General features: G+C 40.1%; 1 long non-coding RNA gene across 1 annotated transcript in view; it reads right to left on the minus strand.

The window, feature by feature from the left end:
- Positions 1-8,058, minus strand: part of LOC108496062 — an 18,234-nt gene extending 10,176 nt beyond the window's left edge. The window contains exon 1 of the long non-coding RNA XR_001874306.1: positions 8,006-8,058. This is a non-coding gene — a long non-coding RNA (uncharacterized LOC108496062). The remainder of the gene's footprint in view (positions 1-8,005) is intronic.
- Between the last annotated feature and the right edge of the window lie 4,397 nt (positions 8,059-12,455).

The raw sequence follows: 12,455 nt of genomic DNA on the forward strand, positions 1-12,455 counted from the left end.
AAACTGAGACTATGTCTGCTGAGTCATACAACACGAGTTTACTCATCTGAATTTTTTCCCATTGCCTAAATACCAAGGGGCTCAGCTGTGATATAATACACACAAGTTGCTTCAATGGAACTGAACTCAGTAAACAGAGTGGTTTCATTAGCCTAAAGAAAAAAAGACCTTTATCTTACAGAGGGTGAAAAATAAACTACTTATTTGCAAGGAAGGCAGTGGCCTAGTCTTCTGGGTCGCTGCTGGGTAGTGTCACTATTGTGCTTGGTTCTACAGGGAGATGACTCACTAGTGCTGACACTGTGATGCTGCTGTTGGTCTTTCTTGCATATCTGACTTCCTTGCTTTGGGCAATTTTTACAACTGTACCCATCCTCCACAGTTCTTCAGCCCGTTCAAAGTCTTCATAGCCAAACTCAGGTCTGGAGGGAGCGATGTGAAAATAGTGCTATCTGCTACATGTACAGGTAGATGCCAAGGGAGGCTTCCAGCTAAATGAAATCCTTGCAATTTACGGTAAAGAGGATAGGAGAGGGCATCAGGAGGAAATTGCAATGCAGAGCACTGCAGATTGCATTGTGAATTTCTCCTCTGGAGATCAGTTGTGAAGAAAACCAAAGGGATAATCTTGCTTCCTCTTCACAAGAGGTCAGCCAAGGCAGAGAGTTGGAGTCAGCCCCAGACAGCTGAAATTAGCAAGAATTAGCAAAAAATTCAGTGTCCATAAGTAACCTTTATAAAAATTAAGAACCTTATGTTGCACCAAATAATGCAAAGGAGAGCTTGTCAGGAGGACTGTGGAAACATCAGCCCAGTCCCATTACACAGTCCTTCACAAGGCAAACAAACAGCTAATTCAGTCACTAAAGAGATCTGATGCTTTCCAGGGAGACTCTCGGAACTGAAGAGATGGTATGTCACAGGATGGTAAAGAAAGAATCAAAGCTGGAGCAGAGGGTCCCACTGTGTAGGAAAAAAGCTCCAGTTGGCCAGTATTTGACTGTTTGCACTGTTTGTCCCCTGATCTGGCAGAGTTCTCTCAGCTCTGTAACTTGCAACATTTAAGCAGTTCACTGAAGGCAGTGGGGCTGCATCTGGGCTTGGAGCATAACACAAACTGAACATGCTACTACACTGCTGTCTCGAGGTGCTTCCCAAAAATGCAAGAATGAGACTTTCTGGCTGGATATTTGCCTACACTAGATTTTTGCTAAACATTTCCCACCAGTCCCTATCAGGTCTGATGGGGACATAGCAACAATGTGGACTCTTGAGCAAGGCTGACTTTGAATCTACATATTAAAAGTCTGAGTCCATGAGGAAAGATTTTTAGAAGGCCAAAATGCATTAGGAGCCTAGCTAGCATTGATTTGCACATTCTAAAAAGAAAACCTGTACCTCAGAATCCATATATTTGTTTCTAGAAAAATAATTTGACTTTCAATTTAGCATCTGTTCTCACCTCCAATGAGACTTGCATATGTCCAGAACTTATGAAAAAGCAATATATTCCTCTATAGGAGGCCAGTCCTAAACATTTTTTAACATAACTTGATATTCACATTTGTAAAATGTTGACCTTCTTCTAAAATATTGTTTTACTAACTGGTTTTTCTCATTATCTAAAAGTTGTTCATGCAGTGCTGTAGAACTACACCAATACGCTGGGTGTGTAAATCAAGACTATGTTAAAACAAACTTAAAAAAAATTCCTGAAAATTTGTGTCTGTTTGGGTGGTTCCCACAATTTGTCTTTTCATAAAATGGCCTCTTGCCTGGGGAAAAATTTAGATGCACTTAGTTTTTGAATATTGTCCAATGAAAATTTCTGAAGGTTATTTTTTTCCATTTGAGAACAGAAACGTCCTCTCCATGCTCCCCTGCCCGCAGCTGTTAAAAGATATGTAAAAGCACAGAAAAGAGCCCAACCCAAAACAGTAGTTATTAAACTTCCCCCTTCCTCTTATTTTGCAATAACAGTTCAGAAACATGCACAGTTAACTTTTCATCATGAAAACTATTCTCATCTAAGTTGCTAATACACCCATAGAACTGATAAGCTAAGAATATTTCCTGATGCTTTTTTTTTATTATTTCCATTTAGTATTTATTTCCATGCCAAGTATTAGTATATTCTCTACCCATTTTGAAATTCATATCCAAAGACACATTGCCTGTAGAAATGCAGACTTTAGGAGGCTTTTTTCCTTCTCTTTTTTTTTCTTTCTATCTAATACTTTTGCTGATTATGGAAAATTGTTCTAGACTGATCACTCAGAGCACTCTGAAAGAACTTTTATGAGTAACAAGCAAGGCTAATAGGCCAAGGCAGCACATAAACAAGAAGTTTCTTCTTTTAACATCAGGATCCCTGAACACAGGGATCTATTGATCTTCTAAACTGTAAGGCAGATCACTCAGCTTTCTCTATGTTGCCTACAAAGGCTGCTCTAACTTCCCACCAGGAAAATGATGTCAGACTGACTTCATAAAGCACCCTAAAAGTGGTTTGAGCTCTTATGAAAACTGGAAATTACATATCTATTCTTAATACTCTTATAAATATTACTAATATTGTCTGATTAATAGGCTGTTAAGAAAATTCTGTGTTATCTTCCTCTATGAGCTTTTACTGCAGTAACATTATGCAGATCCTTACTACATAAGCACACTTTGGTAGTGGCAGGAAGAGGATTTTGAGCCCCTGAGCTCAGACACTCACACCACTTGTCACAGGACCCCAGAGGATGTCTGTGAGTGGGAGTTCTGTTTCTGCCCAAGGGGCAACTCGGCTGCTCTTCAGTCTCACAAGCATTGCTGGTATTGGCCTTGCTTGAGTATACTGTCCTACCAGTGGACTCCCTGCATTTAAACATGAAGCCAGGCAGGCTTGCTATCCCAGGCATCATGGTGTGCCATCTGAGGGCTGTGTTACTTGGGATTTAGGAAGTTTGGTAGGACTGGCCACACTGGAACTCAACCAGGCAAATAAGTGACAGCTCTGCTACAGTGGCAGGTGTTTGTGTTCTGCAGGAAGTGAGGCCTGAGAGATGATATCTAACCTCCTGTTAGCCTGATATCCTATAAATGACAATGGCCAATAGCAGCACCCTAGGGAATAAAAGGAGAAGAGAATAACAGCATGTTAAGCATGTAGTAATGGTTTCCCAGGGTCTTTCCACCAGGTTTTCTGCAGCATCCAATCTGCAGCTCAGAGTTCTACGATGTAAAAATATAGTAATTTGTATCATATCTACATGGTTAGACCCCGACATTGATACTTTTTGTGACAAAGAACACGATTCACCAAGAATCAAAATATAGATGTTTCTTTCTTCAAAAGTTAATTCAGACTCACAAATACCAGAATAATTTGATGAAAGCCTGGAGAATTTTAGGGAAACAGAAACTAAAAAGCAAGAGAGAGGGAACTTCTCAGCCTGCCCTGACCTCATATTCCCTTGTCTGCACCCCACCCATTTGACACTGTTGAGCTGAAATTGGATCAGTAATACGATAAACTGCAAACTAGGTGAGGTTATGCCAGTAGTACAGGCAATCATCCTGTCTTAGCTAAACCATTTTCAGAGGAGAAAGAGGAAGGACTAGGAAGACCTTTGTGAAGTGCACAAGTATATCAGTGCTTTTATAGTCCCGTTACTGGAAGCCCTACACATGTTTCAGTTGATAAGGCAATCACAAGGCTTTCATTCTCATCTGAATAAGAACATTTAATCTTTACAACATAAAGTCCCATGTGCTAAATTAAATTTCCTGCCAGCTCAGCAAACAGTTTTGCCACTTTGAACTGCATTGTGCATGCTTTCCTTTCATCACAGGATGCGTTCTGTCTCGGCATCAACAGCCAAGAGGGGAAAGACCAGTCTGCTCCAGCACAAGCATCAATATGGTGTGAAATTCAGAACCACCATCAACCAGCAGGCAACTGGGGTGGGATGCAAATGACCAAGCAAAGGTACCTGCAATGGGGGTAGCTGTGTCTGAATAGTCACTGCAGATTCCTTCAACTGTCCACAGAGATAAAAGGCTACTTGGTTGGTACAGTGCAGTTCATCTGACACAAGCAGCTGGGCAGACAACATCCTAAAAGTGCCTCTTTCTCTGTATTGGTGTTTAAGGATATGTGGAGAACTAGCTCAGGTGTAGACAGCCACATTGCAAATCTCTGTGATCAGGAAGGAAGAATCTGACTTTCAGTTCCCTCACAGTTCTAGCTAATAGAATTCTTTGCCACAGTAGGTTTGGGGATGCTTCTCTATTTCCCCTGCTGCAGCTCACTGGTCTATGAGTGTTTCAAAATGTTTCATGCTTATAGGCTAAATTTTGCATATTCATTCAAGAGCCATATAAAAACCTAAAGCAGAGAAAGCTGGTCATATTTTTCTTTCACGCAAAGAGAGGGAAGAGGGGGAAGAAGCTGATTGCACTATTGAAAAAGCAGAGGTGTTTTTTTCATGTCATATATTCTCAACAAATTTAAAACATTACATCTTGGTAAAGTTCACCAAATATTTGTGCTGATTTTGTAACGAAGTTTTAACTGGTTTGATTATTTGTTAAACTTTCCTTATTTACATTTTTACTACACAGGAGTGGGTGACAGTTGTGATTTAAGAAGATCTTAAACAGAAGTTCTATGGATGCTACAGTACAAAGCAAAAGGAAGACTGGGGGAGCAATACACAGTGAAAAAAATTTGTTTGGGAACAGAAATTCAGTTGCCTTTGGTTAGGTCTATTCATAGCTTAGTTCCTTCCCAGCTTTTCTTGCATCATTTGGAGTTCATATCATTTTAGAGATTTGCTGACACAGATTCAAAATACACGGATTTTGGCTATTAAAATCAAACTCAAAAATATACTTTTCTTTGTTATACCAGAGAAACATCACAGGAAGATGAGTTTGACCTATAAACCTCAATTCCTCTGTATACCAAACTCTAGCCTTACTTGATCAGAATAACTGAACATGCCTGAAGAAGAAAAGCTTAATTTGCTATAAGAAGGAATTAAATGTGTATAAACAGACACTAGGTTTTGGCAGGCTATCCTCTTTCCTAATCCTCAGTATTTCCCCAGTTACTATACAGCCCAATCATTCTACATAAGTTGTTTTTATTAACACTATAAGAGGCCATCTGTCTGCAAATACCCAGTCAAATAATAGAAACCAACACGAAAATAATCAAATTCAGCTACTGACAGATCTAAAAGATTTGTGTGCAGAATAAATATTTACTTTTTAGGCACTTCAATATCATTCTGGGAGTTTTCCAAGCATTTATCATTTCAGGGTGGCAGGGTAACAATTGCTTCTCCACCCATTTCAAGAATTTTTACTTTCAATCATCAAAAATGATGTAACATGAGGCTTTTCCAATATGCATTATGTTATCACACCCCCAAAATACTGAGCATGCTGTGAGTGTTACAACCTTATAGAAAATAAAAAGGTGCATTTTGATCACAAAAATTTTATCTCTCTTAGAAATGTCTAAAAGATTGGAGTTCCTCTACAAAACTATGGCTGCAAAAATGGGCAGGTCCTCTGGATGGGTTCCCTAAATCAGTTTAGATGGATTTAGTTTAGTAATCTAAACTAAAATACTTGGATTAACTGAACAGTTTCTGTTGAGAACTGTTTTGGATTTGGTTTTAAACACACTGATTTGCATAGAAGCTTCCTTTAGTAGTTTCAGTTTGAAATCAGCATTGTTTGCCATAATCAATATTCCTATAGAAGACAAGGAAGAAGAGGCAGAAAAATGAGGACGCTGCATAGAATAATCCTCTGGCCAGTGCTAGAAAATATAGCAACTTGTATCCTATGGGTCACAACAACCACATGCAGTGCTACAGGGGGAAGAGCATCTGGAAAGCTGGCCAGTGGAAGAGGACCTGTGGGCGTTGGTGGACAGCAGCTGAACATGAGCCAGCAGTGTGTCCAGCTGGCCAAGAGGGCCAGAGGCATCCTGGCTTGGATCAGAAACTGTGTGACCAACAGGGCTAGGGCAGTGATTGCCCCCCTGTACTCGGCACTGGTGAGGCCACACCGTGAATACTGTGTCCAGTTTCAGGCCCTTCGCTGCAAGAAAGACATTGAGGTGCTGGAACATGTCCAGAGAAGGGACACGGAGCTGGTGACGGGCCTGGAGCACAAGTCCTATAAGGAGCAGCTGAGGGAGCTGGATCGTTTAGCCTGGAGCAAAGGAGGCTCAGGGAGGCCTTATCACTCTCCACAACTTCCTGAAAGGAGGCTGTAGCCAGGTGGGGGTCAGTTACTTCTCCCAGGTAACAAGTGTTCAAAAAACATGTGGGTGTGGCACTTGGGGACATGATTTAGTAGTGAACACAGTGGTGCTGGGTTAATAGTTGGATTTCATGATATTAGAGGTCTTTTGCCATCTTGACGACTCTATGATATTATGTCATTATTCTCTTCCATCCAATGTTTTCATGGGGACAGAAGAGATTGAAAGGATTAACTAGGAGTTGCAACAGATCTCTGAGCAATGAACATAACAAAATGCATGCCAGTGTGGAAGAGAGTGGTTTCCCTTCCTGTTCAACAGTCTAAGAAATGATGATGATCCAATGTCGCGTAGCTATTTTTCAGCTACCCCTCGTGTTTCACCACTGCTCAAGCAGATGCCTAAGAGAGAGGAATACCCACTTACCCTGTGAAAGAAACAGCTGACAGTCACAGTGCCTCCTCCCAGGGAAGGCTGTTGCTGCACTGCACAAAAACAGCTGTAGAGCTGTGCACTTCCCACTTTGCCACTTGTAGGCTGGAGCTCCCAGCCCGTTCGTAGAGCAGTTACTTGTGTTTGGCCCTGATGCTGGAAGGTAAACATCCAGAAATGTTGCAAGCGCATATGATTGCTCTGTTTCCTTGATTTTCACCAACTTGCCTCAAAACTGAATATGCCTCAGGCCATAATGATTCTAACCTGTAATCGTAGGTTTAAATAAAATGTCAAAATAAATTAAAAGCAGCTGATCACAATGAAAGACAATTTAATATGATGAAGAAAGGTCTGAAGTCCCTTTATGGAAATGGACTAGATTGCCTCTTTAATGATTATCTCTGCTTGAACAGAGAGATGCTTTAAATAAAAGCCTGTCTTTTCTTAGAAAGCCCTGCCTTCAAAATATATTTCTTGTTCTTAAGAAGATAAAATATACAGGAGGAATATCTTTTCATAACTATCTTACACTGTAGATTTATGATATACTGAGAACAATGACCACGGTAACTAAAAAGGTACACATACAACAGGTTTGTATAAAAAAATTACATAAATGTTTGCAATATGGTCTGAAGTACTACCATTACTGCTTAGGGAACTAAAACTTTTCACCAGGGATCACTACAACTGCCAAAAAATCAACTATTATGTAATAGCTGAAAAAAAGACAGAGAAAGAGGGAGAGGGAAAAACCCCCACTTTGCATCTCCTCGTGGTCCCTGGAGTATCTGTCCAGACCAGATGTTAGGAGGGAAGGATGTGCTTGTACAGCCTGCTGCACAACAAATGACAAAAGGATTATGCTTCTTACAATAGGGTAAGAAGTAAAGAGGTGTCAGAAATGCTGGGGAACTCATGCTCATGGAAGGCAACGGGGAGAAAGAAACTTCTGTGCTTAGCTGTAGGTCTCACCTTCAAAAGATGAGGGACTGGTATCCTGGCTGTGATGTTTGGTAAATCAACTCCTCTCTTTTTGTGCCTAGCTTAAGCCAAATTGCAATTTTAACTCATTCGGAGTCATGTTAAAAATTGACTCATTCATTTTAAAATCAAATAGTCATATTAATAGAAATTAGTTATTATATGTTGCTATACAATAATGTAGTTGTTATAAACTATATTTGTATCTGCTTTGCAGATGAAAAAAAAGTGGAAAACAGTTCTTCAACTACAAAAACTACACTAATAAAACATATTCCACTTCGTGCTTAAGCTATACTGTTCTAAGGCACTTACCACCCACGTAGCTCAGTAGAGTGAACTTCAGAGCACAGAGAGGGACCAGCAATAAAAAAAGCTCTTCAGCTGTTAAAGCCACACACCATTTTGCTGGGCCTGAAAAAAGGATGGACAAGTAGCAGGAGAGTTAATGTCAGGAAATAATAATAACACTAATACTTCACTAATTACTCTTTTCCTCTGCACTCGATCAAAAGTGAGATTAGGACTGCAGCTAACCAAAAAATAAACCCCAAAAATTTATGTTAAGAATAAGAGGATGCATCTGTTTCCTGCTTTAGCCAGATCTGCTCACCCTCGCCATCAGAATAGCTGCACCGAGACGCGAAGTTCTGAAGATTAAAGCTGAGGGTCACTATTTTTACTCAGAAGAGCTCAAGAAAATGCGTAAGAGTAGTTCATTATGTCATCTCTGCCTGTGACAATGCAGAAGTACTGCCAAATGGGGAAACTCCTAATTGTGAAAAGCTCATCTGAGTGAATGCAAGTAAGAGATTAAGGAAATATCTGTCCCAAAAGAGTTCTTTACTCCATTTATGGAAGTCAAAAAGACAAGCTTACCATGGATTTAACTAAGCACAGCATTGACATTTGGCTTTAGCAGGACTTTGCCAGTATGTCCAGTGTGTCTCTGTTCCCACAGTGAAAAGTATTTTCTGTATTTTAGAGCTGAAAAAGAGATATTTTGAAAAAGGACTCCTGCATTTAATTTTTCTTTCACATATCTCCAGTTTTGGCCCATTGGCAAGATTTCTTAAAAGATGAAAATTGCTGCAGAAATTATCAGAGTGGGAATACCTAGTCACACTGACAACTTATAACCATCTGTTACTGGTTACTCATGAGTGGCTGGAGTCCCCTTTGTGCTAAGCACTGCATGTATGGATAGAAAATGAGAAAGTGCCTGCCCCAAATAGCTCAGAACAGACAGAGCTAAGATTTGCCCAAGACTGCAAGATGTACACAGTAGAATTGGGAAATGAGCCCAGGTTCTCTCATTTCAAATTCAGTTCCAATTCATCTTTCTATCTGAAATAGATTAGAAACTGTCCTATGTCTATAAGGAAAAAACATCTGTATCACTGACAAATATGCACAGGGTATTCTATGGCTAAACACAGGAGGATGTACAGATGCCGTGAACAAAAAGACTGAATTATTATTTAAGCTGAATGAAGGTGGAGGCTCTGATACTGCCTGCACTGTTCCAAGTGACAGCAGCAGAAGTAATCACTTTGTTTCAAACAGACTTGTCTCCCTGTGAAGCCTCTTGTCCTAGAAGAAATAAGTGTGGATTTTACCATCCTATTTTTCCCTTCCCTAGTATACACCCCAACTTTCTATCATTCTAGCAAATTTCTGTCTTTGAGATGCCTGAACCAGATTTCTACAAATCTGATATTTACAGAAGAAAAATACCTTTGGAACCCTTTTTAGTTGTCTCGTTTGGGTTTTGGTGGGTTTTTTTGTCTAATATCTCAGGATCTGGTTAGGCAGTGGGACAATCTGAGTAGGGTGGAAGAAAGGCAGAAAAGATCCCTGCTCAAACAAACAGCCTGTTCTTGCCCCTCACTGGTCTCTTGCCCAAAAGACCTGCTAATATCACAGAGTCTATGTTGTAGACATAGATTCAGGACATCTTGAACAATTAACAGACAGCGACTGGAGTTACTACCCTCCTAATTCAGACATTCAGTTAGATGGAACAAAATCCAGCCCAGGTATATGCCTGGATTACTGTTATATATGCCCCATCCCTGGAAGTGTTCAAGGCCAGGTTGGATGGAGCTCTGAGAACCTGGTCTAGTGGAAGGTGTCCCTGCCCATGGTAGGGGGGTTGGAACTGGACGATCTGTCTTTAGGGTCTCTTCCAACCCAAACCATTCTATGATTCTATTGGAGCCTCAGAGACATGGAGGTGCAGGAAGTTCAGAGAAGCAACATGCAGGAATTGCATGTATTGGTGCAGTGATTCCTTCTGTAGCAGGCAAACAGCAAGAGCTGTTGTGTGCCTGTATTTGTCCTACTGATTTGCAATCAGGTCTGTTCCTCAAAATCCTTCCATACAGGAACATAGAGGAGGTCATAGCTACGACTGCAGGACAGGAGCCATGGCAGTGACCATGCAACTGCTCTGTGCTATGTCTGCCTTCATGTTGTACCACCACTAATTCCAGAGCACAGGAAGTACTCACACAGACCTCTTTTACCCTAACTTTGCAAGGAATTAGTTTTTGGAGTGAAATAGCACTTAATTGTAATGTAAATGAAAAACTGTGGAAGGTAGTGCCTGGGTTTTCGACAGCAGGATTGACAGTGGTTACTTTTGTCCTTTCAATGAAAGTGATGTAATTAGGGAAAGCACGGTCAGATTGAGTTTGCTTTACTGAAGGAGGCAGAACTACAGTGATGAGCACATAATAGAGCAAGGGAAAATCAGCTCCCCTCCACAGGTCATGCAGCACTCACGGTGTCGTCTTTGAACTATTTTACAAGGTATTTTGAATAACGCCTTACACATATGACTGGAATAAAACATAGGAATCTTAACACTACACTGAGTGGATTTTGTAAGTGGTTAACTCATAAATCCTCTTAGTCAAACAAATGTATCCAGGCTGAAGATTGAGATTGTTTTTAGGAATTTTTTTTAAAGTCACCACTGCCGAATTTCAACCGTAAGGGAAAGTGTTATATGTGCAGTTTCTAATGTTACTGCTTAGCCTGCAATGAGATTATGGCATTGTTAAAATGAAGGAATTCCTGTTCCGTGGTGTTGTTTTTGGCTGATCCTGTATTGTGAGTTAACTTCATGTGATGTATTTTCTTTAGAACAAATTTCCTTCAATTCAGCAGCAGAGGTTCAAGCTGCTCTGCTAAGAGTTTGTGACATTTTTTTGGAAGTAATTATGAACTCGCCAATGCAAAGTTAACAGATTGTTGAGAACACTCCCTTGGGAATGACGTTTCTAATTTTTCTTTATCCTTTATCTTTTGTTTATACTCTTTTCCCTTTCAAGACTCTATCTTTCCAGCCCAGAAAAACTGTTGTGTGGAGCTTTTGACATAATCCTAGAGAGCTGCAGAAGAACCCAGAGCAGGGAAGAAAAATCTAATTATCTGCTGAAACAGAGGCCTTGAGCAACAGAGATTCAAGAGCAAACCTGGAGTTACTGGTTACTGTAGACTCTGTTCCTGGCTCATTTGCAAACTCATTGGATAATCATAGTCAGTTGGTTACAATGGGGTATTTCAGACCCAGCCATAAAGATAATCAACAAATTGTCAGTGGTGCAATTGGTGCAGAACAACCTGCAGGTCACCTGTGGAATTATCTCTAAACAAAAATAGGTTTGTGTTCCTATGCTTCACAAAGGGCAGAAACAGCCAACACAGTGTAAAACTGGAATGAACAGAGTCATCTGGATCATGACAAGAGTATGCCATTAAGTATTTAGCCAGTGGGAAGAGATATGTTATTGTAGATAACATAGCTAAATCACCAGTCTTGGTAATTACAGGTAAGAAATCAGTATAGTCAGCCAAGCAGTGGAGAAAAATGGATTAAAATAATGCAGCATCAGTAAGAACAAGTAGTGACAAATTCTTTTGCTTTCAAGCTGTTTATTTTTCTTTGAAGTTCTTTATATTTTATAGGAATGGACCATTTTAAAAAATTCTGATTGGCTTACTTAATACAAATGCCTGTCCAAGCCTCTTCAAATTCATTGAGAAAGGCAAAGAGGATTAGTTAAATTAAAAACACCAATGGAAACAGCCAATGAATGACCTTGTCTTATAGTCCTGTTCAAACATACACCTTCCTTAACAAGTGCAGTAAACTGCAGCTTTGAATTAGATACAGAAAGAAATATCCCTCCAGAAAAGTAGGATTTAGCTCAGCTGTGAAAGCTGCTCTCTTTAATGTGGCAACAACAGGAATACAAGGGCTTCACATTCCCCTTTTATATGTTTAACCTTTGACAAAAAGGTTAAACACTTTCCTCACAACTGACTCACATCAGGAAACGCAAGAACTCTACTCTCCAGATGAAGCCTGGCTGGCTGAAAATGCAATGTCAGCGTCTAAGTGCATTAAAACAAGGATTCCTTGTGCAGTTCCTGGTACTGCTACAGGGGCAGGAAGTGGGTCAGCAAGAAGGTCTTTTACAGAGAGGAGAGAGATGAAACGGTGACAGGAACAATAAGGAAGTTCAGGGTGGAGGACGAATTGGCTCCAATTACAAACATCTCACTGAGATCTATTTTAAATACGTTGATGTATTAAAATCCCCCTAGCAACATAGCAGGAAAGTTTACAAAACATTAAATAGAATATCTATGAAAGCTTTCCGTGTTTTCCATTCTTTGTCTTACAGATATTTTAGGGCCGGATTCTCATCTGGTGTCAATATGACTAATTCCCTTCGCTTGGCTGATGAATGTA

This window comes from Lepidothrix coronata, unplaced genomic scaffold (genome assembly GCF_001604755.1).
Source record: "Lepidothrix coronata isolate B3197 unplaced genomic scaffold, Lepidothrix_coronata-1.0 Scaffold1, whole genome shotgun sequence".
In the NCBI taxonomy this organism is placed as follows: domain Eukaryota; kingdom Metazoa; phylum Chordata; class Aves; order Passeriformes; family Pipridae; genus Lepidothrix; species Lepidothrix coronata.